Source organism: Lissotriton helveticus, chromosome 8, assembly GCF_964261635.1.
Source record: "Lissotriton helveticus chromosome 8, aLisHel1.1, whole genome shotgun sequence".
Lineage (NCBI taxonomy): Eukaryota > Metazoa > Chordata > Amphibia > Caudata > Salamandridae > Lissotriton > Lissotriton helveticus.
The window spans coordinates 1539965503-1539983340 of NC_136069.1; the positions used below are offsets into that span (position 1 = coordinate 1539965503).

Here is a 17838-nt window from a genome sequence, read left to right on the forward strand (position 1 = left end):
GAGCTTAGGACCCATGTAAGAGCTCATCTAGAAGAGTCATGCTCTTGTATTCCCTGGCCAGACAGGCCATGCAAATTTGGAAGAATGCCAAGCACCTGGTAGACAGCTGTACTCCAGCACACTTACAGCAATGTCCTCAGGGCTGTGATCAGGGGCTGCTTAGATTTGCGTATTCCACCCTATGTTGTGACATTGAGCTCCCTTGTTGAATTTGCTTTAGTCAGCCAAGATGTGGCTGTTGACTCAATTTCAAAGCAGCTTTGGGCCGTTCAAGTGGCTGGTGAATAGCACTTTCTCTTTGTAGGCTTTAAAGGTCTAAAGAGTTCTTCATAGGTACTGCTCTGTATGGATTGTTCAAAGATCTGTTGGAAATGCTTATAACGGGATAAATAAATTGAGGGCATGCCTTTTCGGTACCAAACTTGCATGGCTGTCTGGTTTGTGGAAGGTGCTGCAAATGCAAGTCAGGATGGCCGAGTGGTCTAAGGCACTGCGTTCAGGTCGCAGTCTCTTCTGAAGGCGTGGGTTCAAATCCCACTTCTGACAAACCTGTGTTTAATCTTCTTTTTTCTTGAGGGTGAAAATCAGATCATTTCCCTCACATGGGCTTATATGGTTGTCTTTTTGGAAAGGTGCAGTGAGTTTTTTTCTTGCTATAGCCACTCATGGCCTAAGATGTGTGTTTTTTTTGTTCACACTATCTTTCTCACTATGTAGATTAACAAGCAACATGTGGTCAGGATGGCCGAGTGGTCTAAGGCGCTGCGTTAAGGCTGAGTCTCTCCTGGAGGCATGGGTTCGAATCCCACTTCTGACAAAACTTTAAGTCCATTTTATCTCTGTGTTCCTTCAGAATCTCAGCTAAAAATTGGCAGTGCATATAATATCTGAATAAGTACCAAACTTCAGTTTCAACTGCAAATGAATTTGCCCAATTCTGTCTTCAAGCTTGTATAATATTCTTCTAGCACTAGTGGTGTTTTATGTGTTTTTTGGGGGGTGCCTAAAAAATCCCTTTTATTGAAGAAATGGCTTACATTCAGTCTTGTGATATTTTTGGTTTCCAATAAGTAGATTTTTAATTTTATGTAACCTCATTTTCTAATGATCCATTCAAGAGATGTTTCCACTATGAAATGAAGAGCAAGGGGAAAGAGCACAAATGATAGAGCCAGTGAGTGAGATGGGGTGTTGAGGAAGGAGAGAATGAAACAAAGACAGAGTGAGTGAACGGCAGGTAGGCATAGAAGAGGAGACTAGAAGTGAAGGTGACTTGCTTTTCCCTGCTCTTGACCTCCCACCCATCTCAAACCAATCACAAACATACCTTCTATGCAACGTTGGTATGCAGAACTTCACTCCTCAGCCAGTGAGGGTGAGTCCCAAGCCAGGGGCTAGAGAGCAAAAGAATGGATGTGCTCAGACGTTCCTTGCTAGGGACAGTTGATCTGAAACAAGGCCTGCTCTCTTGTTTCCAACAAGGATCTAGAAATTCTGCATGAATCTGCAAGGCACATTGACAGCATAAATTTGCATAAACTGCCCCATCTTCTGCCTTCCTACTTCCTGAGCAGTAGTTGTTTGTGTATAAAGAGAGAGGTCGCAGGCAAGATAATTTTGTGAGTAGGATACAGAACCCTAAATAGCTGGTGAGAGGTATAAGTTATTCTAAAAGCATAAAAACAGTACACCTGTGAAATGAAATGCTTTCATATGTGATCTTCTGTGTTTATTGTCCTGTGCAAAAAGTTGCACCTTGTGTTTGAAGGTTGAAATTATTTCAAGCTTGCATGGACGCAGAAATTTCTGAGTCACTTTTATACATTTCTTAGGACTCTTCACTGTCAGGATGGCCGAGTGGTCTAAGGCGCTGTGTCTAGGCTGCAGTCTCCTCTGGAGGCGTGGGTTCGAATCCCACTTCTGAAATGACTTTTGGAGATATAATCTTCTTCATCAGGATAATATCTGATGGAAGTTGCATCTGTTCGTCTTCACCTGGGACGTTATTCCGTCCTCGTCTAGTCAAGAGAGCTTGGGTTTCTCATATATTTCTGTTGTACAAAGTCTTGCTGATAAAGTGCAATCCTTACCAAATGAGCTTATGACCCATGTAAGAGCTCATCTAGAAGAGTCATGCTCTTGTATTCCCTGGCCAGACAGGCCATGCAAATTTGGAAGAATGCCAAGCACCTGGTAGACAGCTGTACTCCAGCACACTTACAGCAATGTCCTCAGGGCTGTGATCAGGGGCTGCTTAGATTTGCGTATTCCACCCTATGTTGTGACATTGAGCTCCCTTGTTGAATTTGCTTTAGTCAGCGAAGATGTGGCTGTTGACTCAATTTCAAAGCAGCTTTGGGCCGTTCAAGTGGCTGGTGAATAGCACTTTCTCTTTGTACGCTTTAAAGGTCTAAAGAGTTCTTCATAGGTACTGCTCTGTATGGATTGTTCAAAGATCTGTTGGAAATGCTTATAATGGGATAAATAAATTGAGGGCATGCCTTTTCGGTACCAAACTTGCATGGCTGTCTGGCTTGTGGAAGGTGCTGCAAATGCAAGTCAGGATGGCCGAGTGGTCTAAGGCGCTGCTCTAAGGTTGCTGTCTCTTCTGGAGGTGTGGGTTCAAATCCCACTTCTGACAAACCTGTGTTTAATCTTCTTTTTTCTTGAGGGAGAAAATCAGATCATTTCCCTCACATGGGCTTATATGGTTGTCTTTTTGGAAAAGTGCAGTGAGTTTTTTTCTTGCTATAGCCACTTATGGCCTAAGATGTGTGTTTTTTTTGTTCACGCTATCTTTCTCACTATGTAGATGGACAAGCAACATGTGGTCAGGATGGCCGAGTGGTCTAAGGCGCTGCGTTAAGGCCGCAGTCTCTCCTGGAGGCGTGGGTTCGAATCCCACTTCTGACAAAACTTTAAGTCCATTTTGTCTCTGCGTTCCTTCAGAATCTCAGCTAAAAATTGGCAGTGCATATAATATCTGAATAAGTACCAAACTTCAGTTTCAACTGCAAATGAATTTGCCCAATTCTGTCTTCAAGCTCGTATAATATTCTTCTAGCACTAGTGGTGTTTTATGTGTTTTTTTGGGGGTGCCTAAAAAATCCCTTTTATTGAAGAAATGGCTTACATTCAGTCTTGTGATATTTTTGGTTTCCAATAAGTAGATTTTTAATTTTATGTAACCTCATTTTCTAATGATCCATTCAAGAGATGTTTCCACTATGAAATGAAGAGCAAGGGGAAAGAGCACAAATGATAGAGCGAGTGAGTGAGATGGGGTGTTGAGGAAGGAGAGAATGAAACAAAGACAGAGTGAGTGAACGGCAGGTAGGCATAGAAGAGGAGACTAGAAGTGAAAGTGACTTGCTTTTCCCTGCTCTTGAACTCCCACCCATCTCAAACCAATCACAAACATACCTTCTATGCAACATTGGTATGCAGAACTTCACTCCTCAGCCAGTGGGGGTGAGACCCAAGCCAGGGGCTAGAGAGCAAAAGAATGGATGTGCTCAGACGTTCCTTGCTAGGGACAGTTGATCTGAAACAAGGCGTGCTCTCTTGTTTCCAGCAAGGATCTAGAAATTCTGCATGAATGTGCAAGGCACATTGACAGCATAAATTTGCATAAACTGCCCCACCTTCTGCCTTCCTACTTCCTGAGCAGTAGTTGTTTGTGTATAGAGAGAAAGGTCGCAGGCAAGATAATTTTGTGAGTAGGATACAGAACCCTAAATAGCTGGTGAGAGGTATAAGTTATTCTAAAAGCATAAAAACAGTACACCTGTGAAATGAAATGCTTTCATATGTGATCTTCTGTGTTTATTGTCCTGTGCAAAAAGTTGCACCTTGTGTTTGAAGGTTGAAATTATTTCAAGCTTGCATGGACGCAGACATTTCTGAGTGACTTTTATACATTTCTTAGGACTCTTCACTGTCAGGATGGCCGAGTGGTCTAAGGCGCTGTGTTTAGGTCGCAGTCTCCTATGGAGGCGTGGGTTCAAATCCCACTTCTGAAATGACTTTTGGAGATATAATCTTCTTCATCAGGATAACATCTGATGGAAGTTGCTTCTGTTCGTCTTCACCTGGGAAGTTATTCTGTCCTCGTCTAGTCAAGAGAGCTTGGGTTTCTCATATATTTCTGTTGTACAAAGTCTTGCTGATAAAGTGCAATCCTTACCAAATGAGCTTATGACCCATGTAAGAGCTCATCTAGAAGAGTCATTCTCTTGTATTCCCTGGCCAGACAGGCCATACAAATTTGGAAGAATGCCAAGCACCTGGTAGACAGCTGGACTCCAGTACACTTACAGCAATTTCCTCAGGGCAGTGATCAGGGGCTGCTTAGATATGCAAATTCCACCCTATGTTGTGACATTGAGATCCCTTGTTGAATTTGCTTTAGTCAGCCAAGATGTGGCTATTGACTCAATTTCAAAGCAGCTTTGGGCCGTTCAAGTGGCTGGTGAATAGCACTTTCTCTTTGTACTCATTAAAGGTCTAAAGAGTTCTTCATAGGTACTGCTCTGTATGGATTGTTCAAAGATCTGTTGGAAATGCTTATAATGGGATAAATAAATTGAGGGCATGCCTTTTCAGTACCCCACTTGCATGGCTGTCTGGCTTGTGGAAGGTGCTGCAAATGCAAGTCAGGATGGCCGAGTGGTCTAAGGCGCTGCGTTCAGGTCGCAGTCTCTTCTGGAGGCGTGGGTTCAAATCCCACTTCTGACAAACCTGTGTTTAATCTTCTTTTTTCTTGAGGGAGAAAATCAGATCATTTCCCTCACATGGGCTTATATGGTTGTCTTTTTGGAAAAGTGCAGTGAATTTTTTTCTTGCTATAGCCACTCATGGCCTAAGATGTGTGTTTTTTTTGTTCACACTATCTTTCTCACTATGTAGATGAACAAGCAACATGTGGTCAGGATGGCCGAGTGGTCTAAGGCGCTGCGTTAAGGCCGCAGTCTCTCCTGGAGGCGTGGGTTCGAATCCCACTTCTGACAAAACTTTAAGTCCATTTTGTCTCTGCGTTCCTTCAGAATCTCAGCTAAAAATTGGCAGTGCATATAATATCTGAATAAGTACCAAACTTCAGTTTCAACTGCAAATGAATTTGCCCAATTCTGTCTTCAAGCTCGTATAATATTCTTCTAGCACTAGTGGTGTTTTATGTGTTTTTTGGGGGGTGCCTAAAAAATCCCTTTTATTGAAGAAATGGCTTACATTCAGTCTTGTGATATTTTTGGTTTCCAATAAGTAGATTTTTAATTTTATGTAACCTTATTTTCTAATGATCCATTCAAGAGATGTTTCCACTATGAAATGAAGAGCAAGGGGAAAGAGCACAAATGATAGAGCCAGTGAGTGAGATGGGGTGTTGAGGAAGGAGAGAATGAAACAAAGACAGAGTGAGTGAACGGCAGGTAGGCATAGAAGAGGAGACTAGAAGGGAAGGTGACTTGCTTTTCCCTGCTCTTGACCTCCCACCCATCTCAAACCAATCACAAACATACCTTCTATTCAACGTTGGTATGCAGAACTTCACTCCTCAGCCAGTGAGGGTGAGTCCCAAGCCAGGGGCTAGAGAGCAAAAGAATGGATGTGCTCAGACGTTCCTTGCTAGGGACAGTTGATCTGAAACAAGGCCTGCTATCTTGTTTCCAGCAAGGAACTAGAAATTCTGCATGAATCTGCAAGGCACATTGACAGCATAAATTTGCATAAACTGCCCACCTTCTGCCTTCCTACTTCCTGAGCAGTAGTTGTTTGTGTATAAAGAGAGAGGTCGCAGGCAAGGTAATTTTGTGAGTAGGATACAGAACCCTAAATAGCTGGTGAGAGGTATAAGTTATTCTAAAAGCATAAAAACAGTACACCTGTGAAATGAAATGCTTTCATATGTGATCTTCTGTGTTTATTGTCCTGTGCAAAAAGTTGCACCTTGTGTTTGAAGGTTGAAATTATTTCAAGCTTGCATGGACGCAGAAATTTCTGAGTGACTTTTATACATTTCTTAGGACTCTCCACAGTCAGGATGGCCGAGTGGTCTGAGGCGCTGTGTTTAGGCCGAAGTCTCCTCTGGAGGCGTGGGTTCGAATCCCACTTCTGACATGACTTTTGGAGATATAATCTTCTTCATCAGGATAACATCTGATGGAAGTTGCATCTGTTCGTCTTCACCTGGGACGTTATTCCGTCCTCGTCTAGTCAAGAGAGCTTGGGTTTCTCATATATTTCTGTTGTACAAAGTCTTGCTGATAAAGTGCAATCCTTACCAAATGAGCTTAGGACCCATGTAAGAGCTCATCTAGAAGAGTCATGCTCTTGTATTCCCTGGCCAGACAGGCCATGCAAATTTGGAAGAAAGCCAAGCACCTGGTAGACAGCTGGACTCCAGCACACTTACAGCAATTTCCTCAGGGCAGTGATCAGGGGCTGATAGATTTGCGAATTCCACCCTATGTTGTGACATTGAGATCCCTTGTTGAATTTGCTTTAGTCAGCCAAGATGTGGCTATTGACTCAATTTCAAAGCAGCTTTGGGCCGTTCAAGTGGCTGGTGAATAGCACTTTCTCTTTGTACTCATTAAAGGTCTAAAGAGTTCTTCATAGGTACTGCTCTGTATGGATTGTTCAAAGATCTGTTGGAAATGCTTATAATGGGATAAATAAATTGAGGGCATGCCTTTTCGGTACCCCACTTGCATGGCTGTCTGGCTTGTGGAAGGTGCTGCAAATGCAAGTCAGGATGGCCGAGTGGTCTAAGGCGCTGCGTTCAGGTCGCAGTCTCTTCTGGAGGCGTGGGTTCAAATCCCACTTCTGACAAACCTGTGTTTAATCTTCTTTTTTCTTGAGGGAGAAAATCAGATCATTTCCCTCACATGGGCTTATATGGTTGTCTTTTTGGAAAAGTGCAGTGAATTTTTTTCTTGCTATAGCCACTCATGGCCTAAGATGTGTGTTTTTTTTGTTCACACTATCTTTCTCACTATGTAGATGAACAAGCAACATGTGGTCAGGATGGCCGAGTGGTCTAAGGCGCTGCGTTAAGGCCGCAGTCTCTCCTGGAGGCGTGGGTTCGAATCCCACTTCTGACAAAACTTTAAGTCCATTTTGTCTCTGCGTTCCTTCAGAATCTCAGCTAAAAATTGGCAGTGCATATAATATCTGAATAAGTACCAAACTTCAGTTTCTACTGCAAATGAATTTGCCCAATTCTGTCTTCAAGCTCGTATAATACTCTTCTAGCACTAGTGGTGTTTTATGTGTTTTTTGGGGGGTGCCTAAAAAATCCCTTTTATTGAAGAAATGGCTTACATTCAGTCTTGTGATATTTTTGGTTTCCAATAAGTAGATTTTTAATTTTATGTAACCTTATTTTCTAATGATCCATTCAAGAGATGTTTCCACTATGAAATGAAGAGCAAGGGGAAAGAGCACAAATGATAGAGCCAGTGAGTGAGATGGGGTGTTGAGGAAGGAGAGAATGAAACAAAGACAGAGTGAGTGAACGGCAGGTAGGCATAGAAGAGGAGACTAGAAGGGAAGGTGACTTGCTTTTCCCTGCTCTTGACCTCCCACCCATCTCAAACCAATCACAAACATACCTTCTATTCAACGTTGGTATGCAGAACTTCACTCCTCAGCCAGTGAGGGTGAGTCCCAAGCCAGGGGCTAGAGAGCAAAAGAATGGATGTGCTCAGACGTTCCTTGCTATGGACAGTTGATCTGAAACAAGGCCTGCTCTCTTGTTTCCAGCAAGGAACTAGAAATTCTGCATGAATCTGCAAGGCACATTGACAGCATAAATTTGCATAAACTGCCCCACCTTCTGCCTTCCTACTTCCTGAGCAGTAGTTGTTTGTGTATAAAGAGAGAGGTCGCAGGCAAGGTAATTTTGTGAGTAGGATACAGAACCCTAAATAGCTGGTGAGAGGTATAAGTTATTCTAAAAGCATAAAAACAGTACACCTGTGAAATGAAATGCTTTCATATGTGATCTTCTGTGTTTATTGTCCTGTGCAAAAAGTTGCACCTTGTGTTTGAAGGTTGAAATTATTTCAAGCTTGCATGGACGCAGAAATTTCTGAGTGACTTTTATACATTTCTTAGGACTCTCCACTGTCAGGATGGCAGAGTGGTCTAAGGCGCTGTGTTTAGGCCGCAGTCTCCTCTGGAGGCGTGGGTTCGAATCCCACTTCTGACATGACTTTTGGAGATATAATCTTCTTCATCAGGATAACATCTGATGGAAGTTGCATCTGTTCGTCTTCACCTGGGACGTTATTCCGTCCTCGTCTAGTCAAGAGAGCTTGGGTTTCTCATATATTTCTGTTGTACAAAGTCTTGCTGATAAAGTGCAATCCTTACCAAATGAGCTTAGGACCCATGTAAGAGCTCATCTAGAAGAGTCATGCTCTTGTATTCCCTGGCCAGACAGGCCATGCAAATTTGGAAGAATGCCAAGCACCTGGTAGACAGCTGTACTCCAGCACACTTACAGCAATGTCCTCAGGGCTGTGATCAGGGGCTGCTTAGATTTGCGTATTCCACCCTATGTTGTGACATTGAACTCCCTTGTTGAATTTGCTTTAGTCAGCCAAGATGTGGCTGTTGACTCAATTTCAAAGCAGCTTTGGGCCGTTCAAGTGGCTGGTGAATAGCACTTTCTCTTTGTACGCTTTAAAGGTCTAAAGAGTTCTTCATAGGTACTGCTCTGTATGGATTGTTCAAAGATCTGTTGGAAATGCTTATAATGGGATAAATAAATTGAGGGCATGCCTTTTCGGTACCAAACTTGCATGGCTGTCTAGCTTGTGGAAGGTGCTGCAAATGCAAGTCAGGATGGCCGAGTGGTCTAAGGCGCTGCGTTCAGGTCGCAGTCTCTTCTGGAGGCGTGGGTTCAAATCCCACTTCTGACAAACCTGTGTTTAATCTTCTTTTTTCTTGAGGGAGAAAATCAGATCATTTCCCTCACATGGGCTTATATGGTTGTCTTTTTGGAAAAGTGCAGTGTGTTTTTTTCTTGCTATAGCCACTTATGGCCTAAGATGTGTGTTTTTTTTGTTCACACTATCTTTCTCACTATGTAGATGGACAAGCAACATGTGGTCAGGATGGCCGAGTGGTCTAAGGCGCTGCGTTAAGGCCGCAGTCTCTCCTGGAGGCGTGGGTTCAAATCCCACTTCTGACAAAACTTTAAGTCCATTTTGTCACTGCGTTCCTTCAGAATCTCAGCTAAAAATTGGCAGTGCATATAATATCTGAATAAGTACCAAACTTCAGTTTCAACTGCAAATGAATTTGCCCAATTCTGTCTTCAAGCTCGTATAATATTCTTCTAGCACTAGTGGTGTTTTATGTGTTTTTTGGGGGGTGCCTAAAAAATCCCTTTTATTGAAGAAATGGCTTACATTCAGTCTTGTGATATTTTTGGTTTCCAATAAGTAGATTTTTAATTTTATGTAACCTCATTTTCTAATGATCCATTAAAGAGATGTTTCCACTATGAAATGAAGAGCAAGGGGAAAGAGCACAAATGATAGAGCCAGTGAGTGAGATGGGGTGTTGAGGAAGGAGAGAATGAAACAAAGACAGAGTGAGTGAACGGCAGGTAGGCATAGAAGAGGAGACTAGAAGGGAAGGTGACTTGCTTTTCCCTGCTCTTGACCTCCCACCCATCTCAAACCAATCACAAACATACCTTCTATGCAACGTTGGTATGCAGAACTTCACTCCTCAGCCAGTGAGGGTGAGTCCCAAGCCAGGGGCTAGAGAGCAAAAGAATGGATGTGCTCAGACGTTCCTTGCTAGGGACAGTTGATCTGAAACAAGGCCTGCTCTCTTGTTTCCAGCAAGGATCTAGAAATTCTGCATGAATCTGCAAGGCACATTGACAGCATAAATTTGCATAAACTGCCCCACCTTCTGCCTTCCTACTTCCTGAGCAATAGTTGTTTGTGTATAAAGAGAGAGGTCGCAGGCAAGATAATTTTGTGAGTAGGATACAGAACCCTAAATAGCTGGTGAGAGGTATAAGTTATTCTAAAAGCATAAAAACAGTACACCTGTGAAATGAAATGCTTTCATATGTGATCTTCTGTGTTTATTGTCCTGTGCAAAAAGTTGCACCTTGTGTTTGAAGGTTGAAATTATTTCAAGCTTGCATGGACGCAGAAATTTCTGAGTGACTTTTATACATTTCTTAGGACTCTTCACTGTCAGGATGGCCGAGTGGTCTAAGGCGCTGTGTTTAGGCTGCAGTCTCCTCTGGAAGCGTGGGTTCGAATCCCACTTCTGAAATGACTTTTGGAGATATAATCTTCTTCATCAGGATAACATCTGATGGAAGTTGCATCTCTTCGTCTTCACCTGGGACGTTATTCCGTCCTCGTCTAGCCAAGAGAGCTTGGGTTTCTCATATATTTCTGTTTTACAAAGTCTTGCTGATAAAGTGCAATCCTTACCAAATGAGCTTAGGACCCATGTAAGAGCTCATCTAGAAGAGTCATGCTCTTGTATTCCCTGGCCAGACAGGCCATGCAAATTTGGAAGAATGCCAAGCACCTGGTAGACAGCTGTACTCCAGCACACTTACAGCAATGTCCTCAGGGCTGTGATCAGGGGCTGCTTAGATTTGCGTATTCCACCCTATGTTGTGACATTGAGCTCCCTTGTTGAATTTGCTTTAGTCAGCGAAGATGTGGCTGTTGACTCAATTTCAAAGCAGCTTTGGGCCGTTCAAGTGGCTGGTGAATAGCACTTTCTCTTTGTACGCTTTAAAGGTCTAAAGAGTTCTTCATAGGTACTGCTCTGTATGGATTGTTCAAAGATCTGTTGGAAATGCTTATAATGGGATAAATAAATTGAGGGCATGCCTTTTCGGTACCAAACTTGCATGGCTGTCTGGCTTGTGGAAGGTGCTGCAAATGCAAGTCAGGATGGCCGAGTGGTCTAAGGCGCTGCGTTCAGGTCGCAGTCTCTTCTGGAGGCGTGGGGTCAAATCCCACTTCTGACAAACCTGTGTTTAATCTTCTTTTTTCTTGAGGGAGAAAATCAGATCATTTCCCTCACATGGGCTTATATGGTTGTCTTTTTGGAAAAGTGCAGTGAGTTTTTTTCTTGCTATAGCCACTTATGGCCTAAGATGTGTGTTTTTTTTGTTCACACCATCTTTCTCACTATGTAGATGGACAAGCAACACGTGGTCAGGATGGCCGAGTGGTCTAAGGTGCTGCGTTAAGGCCGCAGTCTCTCCTGGAGGCGTGGGTTCAAATCCCACTTCTGACAAAACTTTAAGTCCATTTTGTCACTGTGTTCCTTCAGAATCTCAGCAAAAAATTGGCAGTGCATATAATATCTGAATAAGTACCAAACTTCAGTTTCAACTGCAAATGAATTTGCCCAATTCTGTCTTCAAGCTCGTTTAATATTCTTCTAGCACTAGTGGTGTTTTATGTGTTTTTTGGGGGGTGACTAAAAAATCCCTTTTATTGAAGAAATGGCTTACATTCAGTCTTGTGATATTTTTGGTTTCCAATAAGTAGATTTTTAATTTTATGTAACCTCATTTTCTAATGATCCATTCAAGAGATGTTTCCACTATGAAATGAAGAGCAAGGGGAAAGAGCACAAATGATAGAGCCAGTGAGTGAGATGGGGTGTTGAGGAAGGAGAGAATGAAACAAAGACAGAGTGAGTGAACGGCAGGTAGGCATAGAAGAGGAGACTAGAAGGGAAGGTGACTTGCTTTTCCCTGCTCTTGACCTCCCACCCATCTCAAACCAATCACAAACATACCTTCTATTCAACGTTGGTATGCAGAACTTCACTCCTCAGCCAGTGAGGGTGAGTCCCAAGCCAGGGGCTAGAGAGCAAAAGAATGGATGTGCTCAGACGTTCCTTGCTAGGGACAGTTGATCTGAAACAAGGCCTGCTCTCTTGTTTCCAGCAAGGAACTAGAAATTCTGCATGAATCTGCAAGGCACATTGACAGCATAAATTTGCATAAACTGCCCCACCTTCTGCCTTCCTACTTCCTGAGCAGCAGTTGTTTGTGTATAAAGAGAGAGGTCGCAGGCAAGGTAATTTTGTGAGTAGGATACAGAACCCTAAATAGCTGGTGAGAGTTATAAGTTATTCTAAAAGCATAAAAACAGTACACCTGTGAAATGAAATGCTTTCATATGTGATCTTCAGTGTTTATTGTCCTGTGCAAAAAGTTGCACCTTGTGTTTGAAGGTTGAAATTATTTCAAGCTTGCATGGACACAGAAATTTCTGAGTGACTTTTATACATTTCTTAGGACTCTTCACTGTCAGGATGGCCGAGTGGTCTAAGGCTCTGTGTTTAGGCCGCAGTCTCCTCTGGAGGCGTGGGTTTGAATCCCACTTCTGACATGACTTTTGGAGATATAATCTTCTTCATCAGGATAACATCTGATGGAAGTTGCATCTGTTCGTCTAAACCTGGGACGTTATTCCGTCCTCGTCTAGTCAAGAGAGCTTGGGTTTCTCATATATTTCTGTTGTACAAAGTCTTGCTGATAAAGTGCAATCCTTACCAAATGAGCTTAGGACCCATGTAAGAGCTCATCTAGAAGAGTCATGCTCTTGTATTCCCTGGCCAGACAGGCCATGCAAATTTGAAAGAATGCCAAGCACCTGGTAGACAGCTGTACTCCAGCACACTTACAGCAATGTCCTCAGGGCTGTGATCAGGGGATGCTTAGATTTGCGTATTCCACCCTATGTTGTGACATTGAGCTCCCTTGTTGAATTTGCTTTAGTCAGCCAAGATGTGGCTGTTGACTCAATTTCAAAGCAGCTTTGGGCCGTTCAAGTGGCTGGTGAATAGCACTTTCTCTTTGTACGCTTTAAAGGTCTAAAGAGTTCTTCATAGGTACTGCTCTGTATGGATTGTTCAAAGATCTGTTGGAAATGCTTATAATGGGATAAATAAATTGAGGGCATGCCTTTTCGGTACCAAAATTGCATGGCTGTCTGGCTTGTGGAAGGTGCTGCAAATGCAAGTCAGGATGGCCGAGTGGTCTAAGGCGCTGCGTTCAGGTCGCAGTCTCTTCTGGAGGCGTGGGTTCAAATCCCACTTCTGACAAACCTGGGTTTAATCTTCTTTTTTCTTGAGGGAGAAAATCAGATCATTTCCCTCACATGGGCTTATATGGTTGTCTTTTTGGAAAAGTGCAGTGAGTTTTTTTCTTGCTATAGCCACTTATGGCCTAAGATGTGTGTTTTTTTTGTTCACACTATCTTTCTCACTATGTAGATGGACAAGCAACATGTGGTCAGGATGGCCGAGTGGTCTAAGGCGCTGCGTTAAGGCCGCAGTCTCTCCTGGAGGCGTGGGTTCGAATCCCACTTCTGACAAAACTTTAAGTCCATTTTGTCTCTGCGTTCCTTCAGAATCTCAGCTAAAAATTGGCAGTGCATATAATATCTGAATAAGTACCAAACTTCAGTTTCAACTGCAAATGAATTTGCCCAATTCTGTCTTCAAGCTCGTATAATATTCTTCTAGCACTAGTGGTGTTTTATGTGTTTTTTGGGGGGTGCCTAAAAAATCCCTTTTATTGAAGAAATGGCTTACATTCAGTCTTGTGATATTTTTGGTTTCCAATAAGTAGATTTTTAATTTTATGTAACCTCATTTTCTAATGATCCATTCAAGAGATGTTTCCACTATGAAATGAAGAGCAAGGGGAAAGAGCACAAATGATACAGCAAGTGAGTGAGATGGGGTGTTGAGGAAGGAGAGAATGAAACAAAGACAGAGTGAGTGAACGGCAGGTAGGCATAGAAGAGGAGACTAGAAGTGAAAGTGACTTGCTTTTCCCTGCTCTTGAACTCCCACCCATCTCAAACCAATCACAAACATACCTTCTATGCAACGTTGGTATGCAGAACTTCACTCCTCAGCCAGTGGGGGTGAGACCCAAGCCAGGGGCTAGAGAGCAAAAGAATGGATGTGCTCAGACGTTCCTTGCTAGGGACAGTTGATCTGAAACAAGGCGTGCTCTCTTGTTTCCAGCAAGGATCTAGAAATTCTGCATGAATGTGCAAGGCACATTGACAGCATAAATTTGCATAAACTGCCCCACCTTCTGCCTTCCTACTTCCTGAGCAGTAGTTGTTTGTGTATAGAGAGAAAGGTCGCAGGCAAGATAATTTTGTGAGTAGGATACAGAACCCTAAATAGCTGGTGAGAGGTATAAGTTATTCTAAAAGCATAAAAACAGTACACCTGTGAAATGAAATGCTTTCATATGTGATCTTCTGTGTTTATTGTCCTGTGCAAAAAGTTGCACCTTGTGTTTGAAGGTTGAAATTATTTCAAGCTTGCATGGACGCAGACATTTCTGAGTGACTTTTATACATTTCTTAGGACTCTTCACTGTCAGGATGGCCGAGTGGTCTAAGGCGCTGTGTTTAGGCCGCAGTCTCCTATGGAGGCGTGGGTTCAAATCCCACTTCTGAAATGACTTTTGGAGATATAATCTTCTTCATCAGGATAACATCTGATGGAAGTTGCTTCTGTTCGTCTTCACCTGGGATGTTATTCTGTCCTCGTCTAGTCAAGAGAGCTTGGGTTTCTCATATATTTCTGTTGTACAAAGTCTTGCTGATAAAGTGCAATCCTTACCAAATGAGCTTATGACCCATGTAAGAGCTCATCTAGAAGAGTCATTCTCTTGTATTCCCTGGCCAGACAGGCCATACAAATTTGGATGAATGCCAAGCACCTGGTAGACAGCTGGACTCCAGCACACTTACAGCAATTTCCTCAGGGCAGTGATCAGGGGCTGCTTAGATTTGCGAATTCCACCCTATGTTGTGACATTGAGATCCCTTGTTGAATTTGCTTTAGTCAGCCAAGATGTGGCTATTGACTCAATTTCAAAGCAGCTTTGGGCCGTTCAAGTGGCTGGTGAATAGCACTTTCTCTTTGTACTCATTAAAGGTCTAAAGAGTTCTTCATAGGTACTGCTCTGTATGGATTGTTCAAAGATCTGTTGGAAATGCTTATAATGGGATAAATAAATTGAGGGCATGCCTTTTCGGTACCCCACTTGCATGGCTGTCTGGCTTGTGGAAGATGCTGCAAATGCAAGTCAGGATGGCCGAGTGGTCTAAGGCGCTGCGTTCAGGTCGCAGTCTCTTCTGGAGGCGTGGGTTCAAATCCCACATCTGACAAACCCGTGTTTAATCTTCTTTTTTCTTGAGGGAGAAAATCAGATCATTTCCCTCACATGGGCTTATATGGTTGTCTTTTTGGAAAAGTGCAGTGAGTTTTTTTCTTGCTATAGCCACTTATGGCCTAAGATGTGTGTTTTTTTTGTTCACACTATCTTTCTCACTATGTAGATGGACAAGCAACATGTGGTCAGGATGGCCGAGTGGTCTAAGGCGCTGCGTTAAGGCCGCAGTCTCTCCTGGAGGCGTGGGTTCGAATCCCACTTCTGACAAAACTTTATGTCCATTTTGTCTCTGCGTTCCTTCAGATTCTCAGCTAAAAATTGGCAGTGCATATAATATCTGAATAAGTACCAAACTTCAGTTTCAACTGCAAATGAATTTGCCCAATTCTGTCTTCAAGCTCGTATAATATTCTTCTAGCACTAGTGGTGTTTTATGTGTTTTTTGGGGGGTGCCTAAAAAATCCCTTTTATTGAAGAAATGGCTTACATTCAGTCTTGTGATATTTTTGGTTTCCAATAAGTAGATTTTTAATTTTATGTAACCTCATTTTCTAATGATCCATTCAAGAGATGTTTCCACTATGAAATGAAGAGCAAGGGGAAAGAGCACAAATGATAGAGCCAGTGAGTGAGATGGGGTGTTGAGAAAGGAGAGAATGAAACAAAGACAGAGTGAGTGAACGGCAGGTAGGCATAGAAGAGGAGACTAGAAGTGAAGGTGACTTGCTTTTCCCTGCTCTTGACCTCCCACCCATCTCAAACCAATCACAAACATACCTTCTATGCAACGTTGGTATGCAGAACTTCACTCCTCAGCCAGTGAGGGTGAGTCCCAAGCCAGGGGCTAGAGAGCAAAAGAATGGATGTGCTCAGACGTTCCTTGCTAGGGACAGTTGATCTGAAACAAGGCCTGCTCTCTTGTTTCCAGCAAGGATCTAGAAATTCTGCATGAATCTGCAAGGCACATTGACAGCATAAATTTGCATAAACTGCCCCACCTTCTGCCTTCCTACTTCCTGAGCAGTAGTTGTTTGTGTATAAAGAGAGAGGTCGCAGGCAAGGTAATTTTGTGAGTAGGATACAGAACCCTAAATAGCTGGTGAGAGGTATAAGTTATTCTAAAAGCATAAAAACAGTACACCTGTGAAATGAAATGCTTTCATATGTGATCTTCTGTGTTTATTGTCCTGTGCAAAAAGTTGCACCTTGTGTTTGAAGGTTGACATTATTTCAAACTTGCATGGACGCAGAAATTTCTGAGTGACTTTTATACATTTCTTAGGACTCTCCACTGTCAGGATGGCCGAGTGGTCTAAGGCGCTGTGTTTAGGCCGCAGTCTCTTCTGGAGGCGTGGGTTCGAATCCCACTTCTGACATGACTTTTGGAGATATAATCTTCTTCATCAGGATAACATCTGATGGAAGTTGCATCTGTTCATCTTCACCTGGGACGTTATTCCGTCCTCGTCTAGTCAAGAGAGCTTGGGTTTCTCATATATTTCTGTTGTACAAAGTCTTGCTGATAAAGTGCAATCCTTACCAAATGAGCTTAGGACCCATGTAAGAGCTCATCTAGAAGAGTCATTCTCTTGTATTCCCTGGCCAGACAGGCCATACAAATTTGGAAGAATGCCAAGCACCTGGTAGACAGCTGGACTCCAGCACACTTACAGCAATTTCCTCAGGGCAGTGATCAGGGGCTGCTTAGATTTGCGAATTCCACCCTATGTTGTGACATTGAGCTCCCTTGTTGAATTTGCTTTAGTCAGCCAAGATGTGGCTATTGACTCAATTTCAAAGCAGCTTTGGGCCGTTCAAGTGGCTGGTGAATAGCACTTTCTCTTTGTACTCATTAAAGGTCTAAAGAGTTCTTCATAGGTACTGCTCTGTATGGATTGTTCAAAGATCTGTTGGAAATGCTTATAATGGGATAAATAAATTGAGGGCATGCCTTTTCGGTACCCCACTTGCATGGCTGTCTGGCTTGTGGAAGGTGCTGCAAACGCAAGTCAGGATGGCCAAGTGGTCTAAGGCGCTGCGTTCAGGTCGCAGTCTCTTCTGGAGGCGTGGGTTCAAATCCCACTTCTGACAAACCTGTGTTTAATCTCCTTTTTTCTTGAGGGAGAAAATCAAATCATTTCCCTCACATGGGCTTATATGGTTGTCTTTTTGGAAAAGTGCAGTGAATTTTTTTCTTGCTATAGCCACTCATGGCCTAAGATGTGTGTTTTTTTTGTTCACACTATCTTTCTCACTATGTAGATGAACAAGCAACATGTGGTCAGGATGGCCGAGTGGTCTAAGGCGCTGCGTTAAGGCCGCAGTCTCTCCTGGAGGCGTGGGTTCGAATCCCACTTCTGACAAAACTATAAGTCCATTTTGTCTCTGCGTTCCTTCAGAATCTCAGCTAAAAATTGGCAGTGCATATAATATCTGAATAAGTACCAAACTTCAGTTTCAAATGCAAATGAATTTGCCCAATTCTGTCTTCAAGCTCGTATAATATTCTTCTAGCACTAGTGGTGTTTCATGTGTTTTTTGGGGGGTGCCTAAAAAATCCCTTTTATTGAAGAAATGGCTTACATTCAGTCTTGTGATATTTTTGGTTTCCAATAAGT

At 42.8% G+C, this 17838-nt stretch overlaps 23 non-coding genes across 23 annotated transcripts; all 23 read left to right on the forward strand.

Moving 5' to 3' along the window:
• The first annotated feature begins 463 nt into the window (after window positions 1-463).
• Window positions 464-546, forward strand: TRNAL-CAG (transfer RNA leucine (anticodon CAG)). Its single transcript has one exon. It is a non-coding gene; the product is annotated as a tRNA-Leu (tRNA).
• A 2012-nt stretch (window positions 547-2558) lies between these two features.
• On the forward strand, window positions 2559-2641 carry TRNAL-AAG (transfer RNA leucine (anticodon AAG)). Its single transcript has one exon. It is a non-coding gene; the product is annotated as a tRNA-Leu (tRNA).
• Window positions 2642-2830: 189 nt separating this feature from the next.
• On the forward strand, window positions 2831-2913 carry TRNAL-AAG (transfer RNA leucine (anticodon AAG)). Its single transcript has one exon. It is a non-coding gene; the product is annotated as a tRNA-Leu (tRNA).
• Window positions 2914-3939: 1026 nt separating this feature from the next.
• On the forward strand, window positions 3940-4022 carry TRNAL-UAG (transfer RNA leucine (anticodon UAG)). Its single transcript has one exon. It is a non-coding gene; the product is annotated as a tRNA-Leu (tRNA).
• A 632-nt stretch (window positions 4023-4654) lies between these two features.
• TRNAL-CAG (transfer RNA leucine (anticodon CAG)) lies at window positions 4655-4737 on the forward strand. The gene has a single exon. It is a non-coding gene; the product is annotated as a tRNA-Leu (tRNA).
• A 189-nt stretch (window positions 4738-4926) lies between these two features.
• TRNAL-AAG (transfer RNA leucine (anticodon AAG)) lies at window positions 4927-5009 on the forward strand. Its single transcript has one exon. It is a non-coding gene; the product is annotated as a tRNA-Leu (tRNA).
• Window positions 5010-6034: 1025 nt separating this feature from the next.
• Window positions 6035-6117, forward strand: TRNAL-UAG (transfer RNA leucine (anticodon UAG)). Its single transcript has one exon. It is a non-coding gene; the product is annotated as a tRNA-Leu (tRNA).
• A 631-nt stretch (window positions 6118-6748) lies between these two features.
• Window positions 6749-6831, forward strand: TRNAL-CAG (transfer RNA leucine (anticodon CAG)). The gene has a single exon. It is a non-coding gene; the product is annotated as a tRNA-Leu (tRNA).
• Window positions 6832-7020: 189 nt separating this feature from the next.
• TRNAL-AAG (transfer RNA leucine (anticodon AAG)) lies at window positions 7021-7103 on the forward strand. Its single transcript has one exon. It is a non-coding gene; the product is annotated as a tRNA-Leu (tRNA).
• A 1026-nt stretch (window positions 7104-8129) lies between these two features.
• TRNAL-UAG (transfer RNA leucine (anticodon UAG)) lies at window positions 8130-8212 on the forward strand. Its single transcript has one exon. It is a non-coding gene; the product is annotated as a tRNA-Leu (tRNA).
• A 632-nt stretch (window positions 8213-8844) lies between these two features.
• On the forward strand, window positions 8845-8927 carry TRNAL-CAG (transfer RNA leucine (anticodon CAG)). Its single transcript has one exon. It is a non-coding gene; the product is annotated as a tRNA-Leu (tRNA).
• Window positions 8928-9116: 189 nt separating this feature from the next.
• TRNAL-AAG (transfer RNA leucine (anticodon AAG)) lies at window positions 9117-9199 on the forward strand. The gene has a single exon. It is a non-coding gene; the product is annotated as a tRNA-Leu (tRNA).
• Window positions 9200-10940: 1741 nt separating this feature from the next.
• Window positions 10941-11023, forward strand: TRNAL-CAG (transfer RNA leucine (anticodon CAG)). The gene has a single exon. It is a non-coding gene; the product is annotated as a tRNA-Leu (tRNA).
• A 189-nt stretch (window positions 11024-11212) lies between these two features.
• TRNAL-AAG (transfer RNA leucine (anticodon AAG)) lies at window positions 11213-11295 on the forward strand. The gene has a single exon. It is a non-coding gene; the product is annotated as a tRNA-Leu (tRNA).
• Window positions 11296-12321: 1026 nt separating this feature from the next.
• Window positions 12322-12404, forward strand: TRNAL-UAG (transfer RNA leucine (anticodon UAG)). Its single transcript has one exon. It is a non-coding gene; the product is annotated as a tRNA-Leu (tRNA).
• A 632-nt stretch (window positions 12405-13036) lies between these two features.
• TRNAL-CAG (transfer RNA leucine (anticodon CAG)) lies at window positions 13037-13119 on the forward strand. Its single transcript has one exon. It is a non-coding gene; the product is annotated as a tRNA-Leu (tRNA).
• Window positions 13120-13308: 189 nt separating this feature from the next.
• TRNAL-AAG (transfer RNA leucine (anticodon AAG)) lies at window positions 13309-13391 on the forward strand. The gene has a single exon. It is a non-coding gene; the product is annotated as a tRNA-Leu (tRNA).
• Window positions 13392-14417: 1026 nt separating this feature from the next.
• Window positions 14418-14500, forward strand: TRNAL-UAG (transfer RNA leucine (anticodon UAG)). Its single transcript has one exon. It is a non-coding gene; the product is annotated as a tRNA-Leu (tRNA).
• A 632-nt stretch (window positions 14501-15132) lies between these two features.
• TRNAL-CAG (transfer RNA leucine (anticodon CAG)) lies at window positions 15133-15215 on the forward strand. Its single transcript has one exon. It is a non-coding gene; the product is annotated as a tRNA-Leu (tRNA).
• Window positions 15216-15404: 189 nt separating this feature from the next.
• TRNAL-AAG (transfer RNA leucine (anticodon AAG)) lies at window positions 15405-15487 on the forward strand. Its single transcript has one exon. It is a non-coding gene; the product is annotated as a tRNA-Leu (tRNA).
• A 1026-nt stretch (window positions 15488-16513) lies between these two features.
• TRNAL-UAG (transfer RNA leucine (anticodon UAG)) lies at window positions 16514-16596 on the forward strand. Its single transcript has one exon. It is a non-coding gene; the product is annotated as a tRNA-Leu (tRNA).
• A 632-nt stretch (window positions 16597-17228) lies between these two features.
• On the forward strand, window positions 17229-17311 carry TRNAL-CAG (transfer RNA leucine (anticodon CAG)). The gene has a single exon. It is a non-coding gene; the product is annotated as a tRNA-Leu (tRNA).
• Window positions 17312-17500: 189 nt separating this feature from the next.
• On the forward strand, window positions 17501-17583 carry TRNAL-AAG (transfer RNA leucine (anticodon AAG)). The gene has a single exon. It is a non-coding gene; the product is annotated as a tRNA-Leu (tRNA).
• The last annotated feature ends 255 nt before the right edge of the window (window positions 17584-17838 follow it).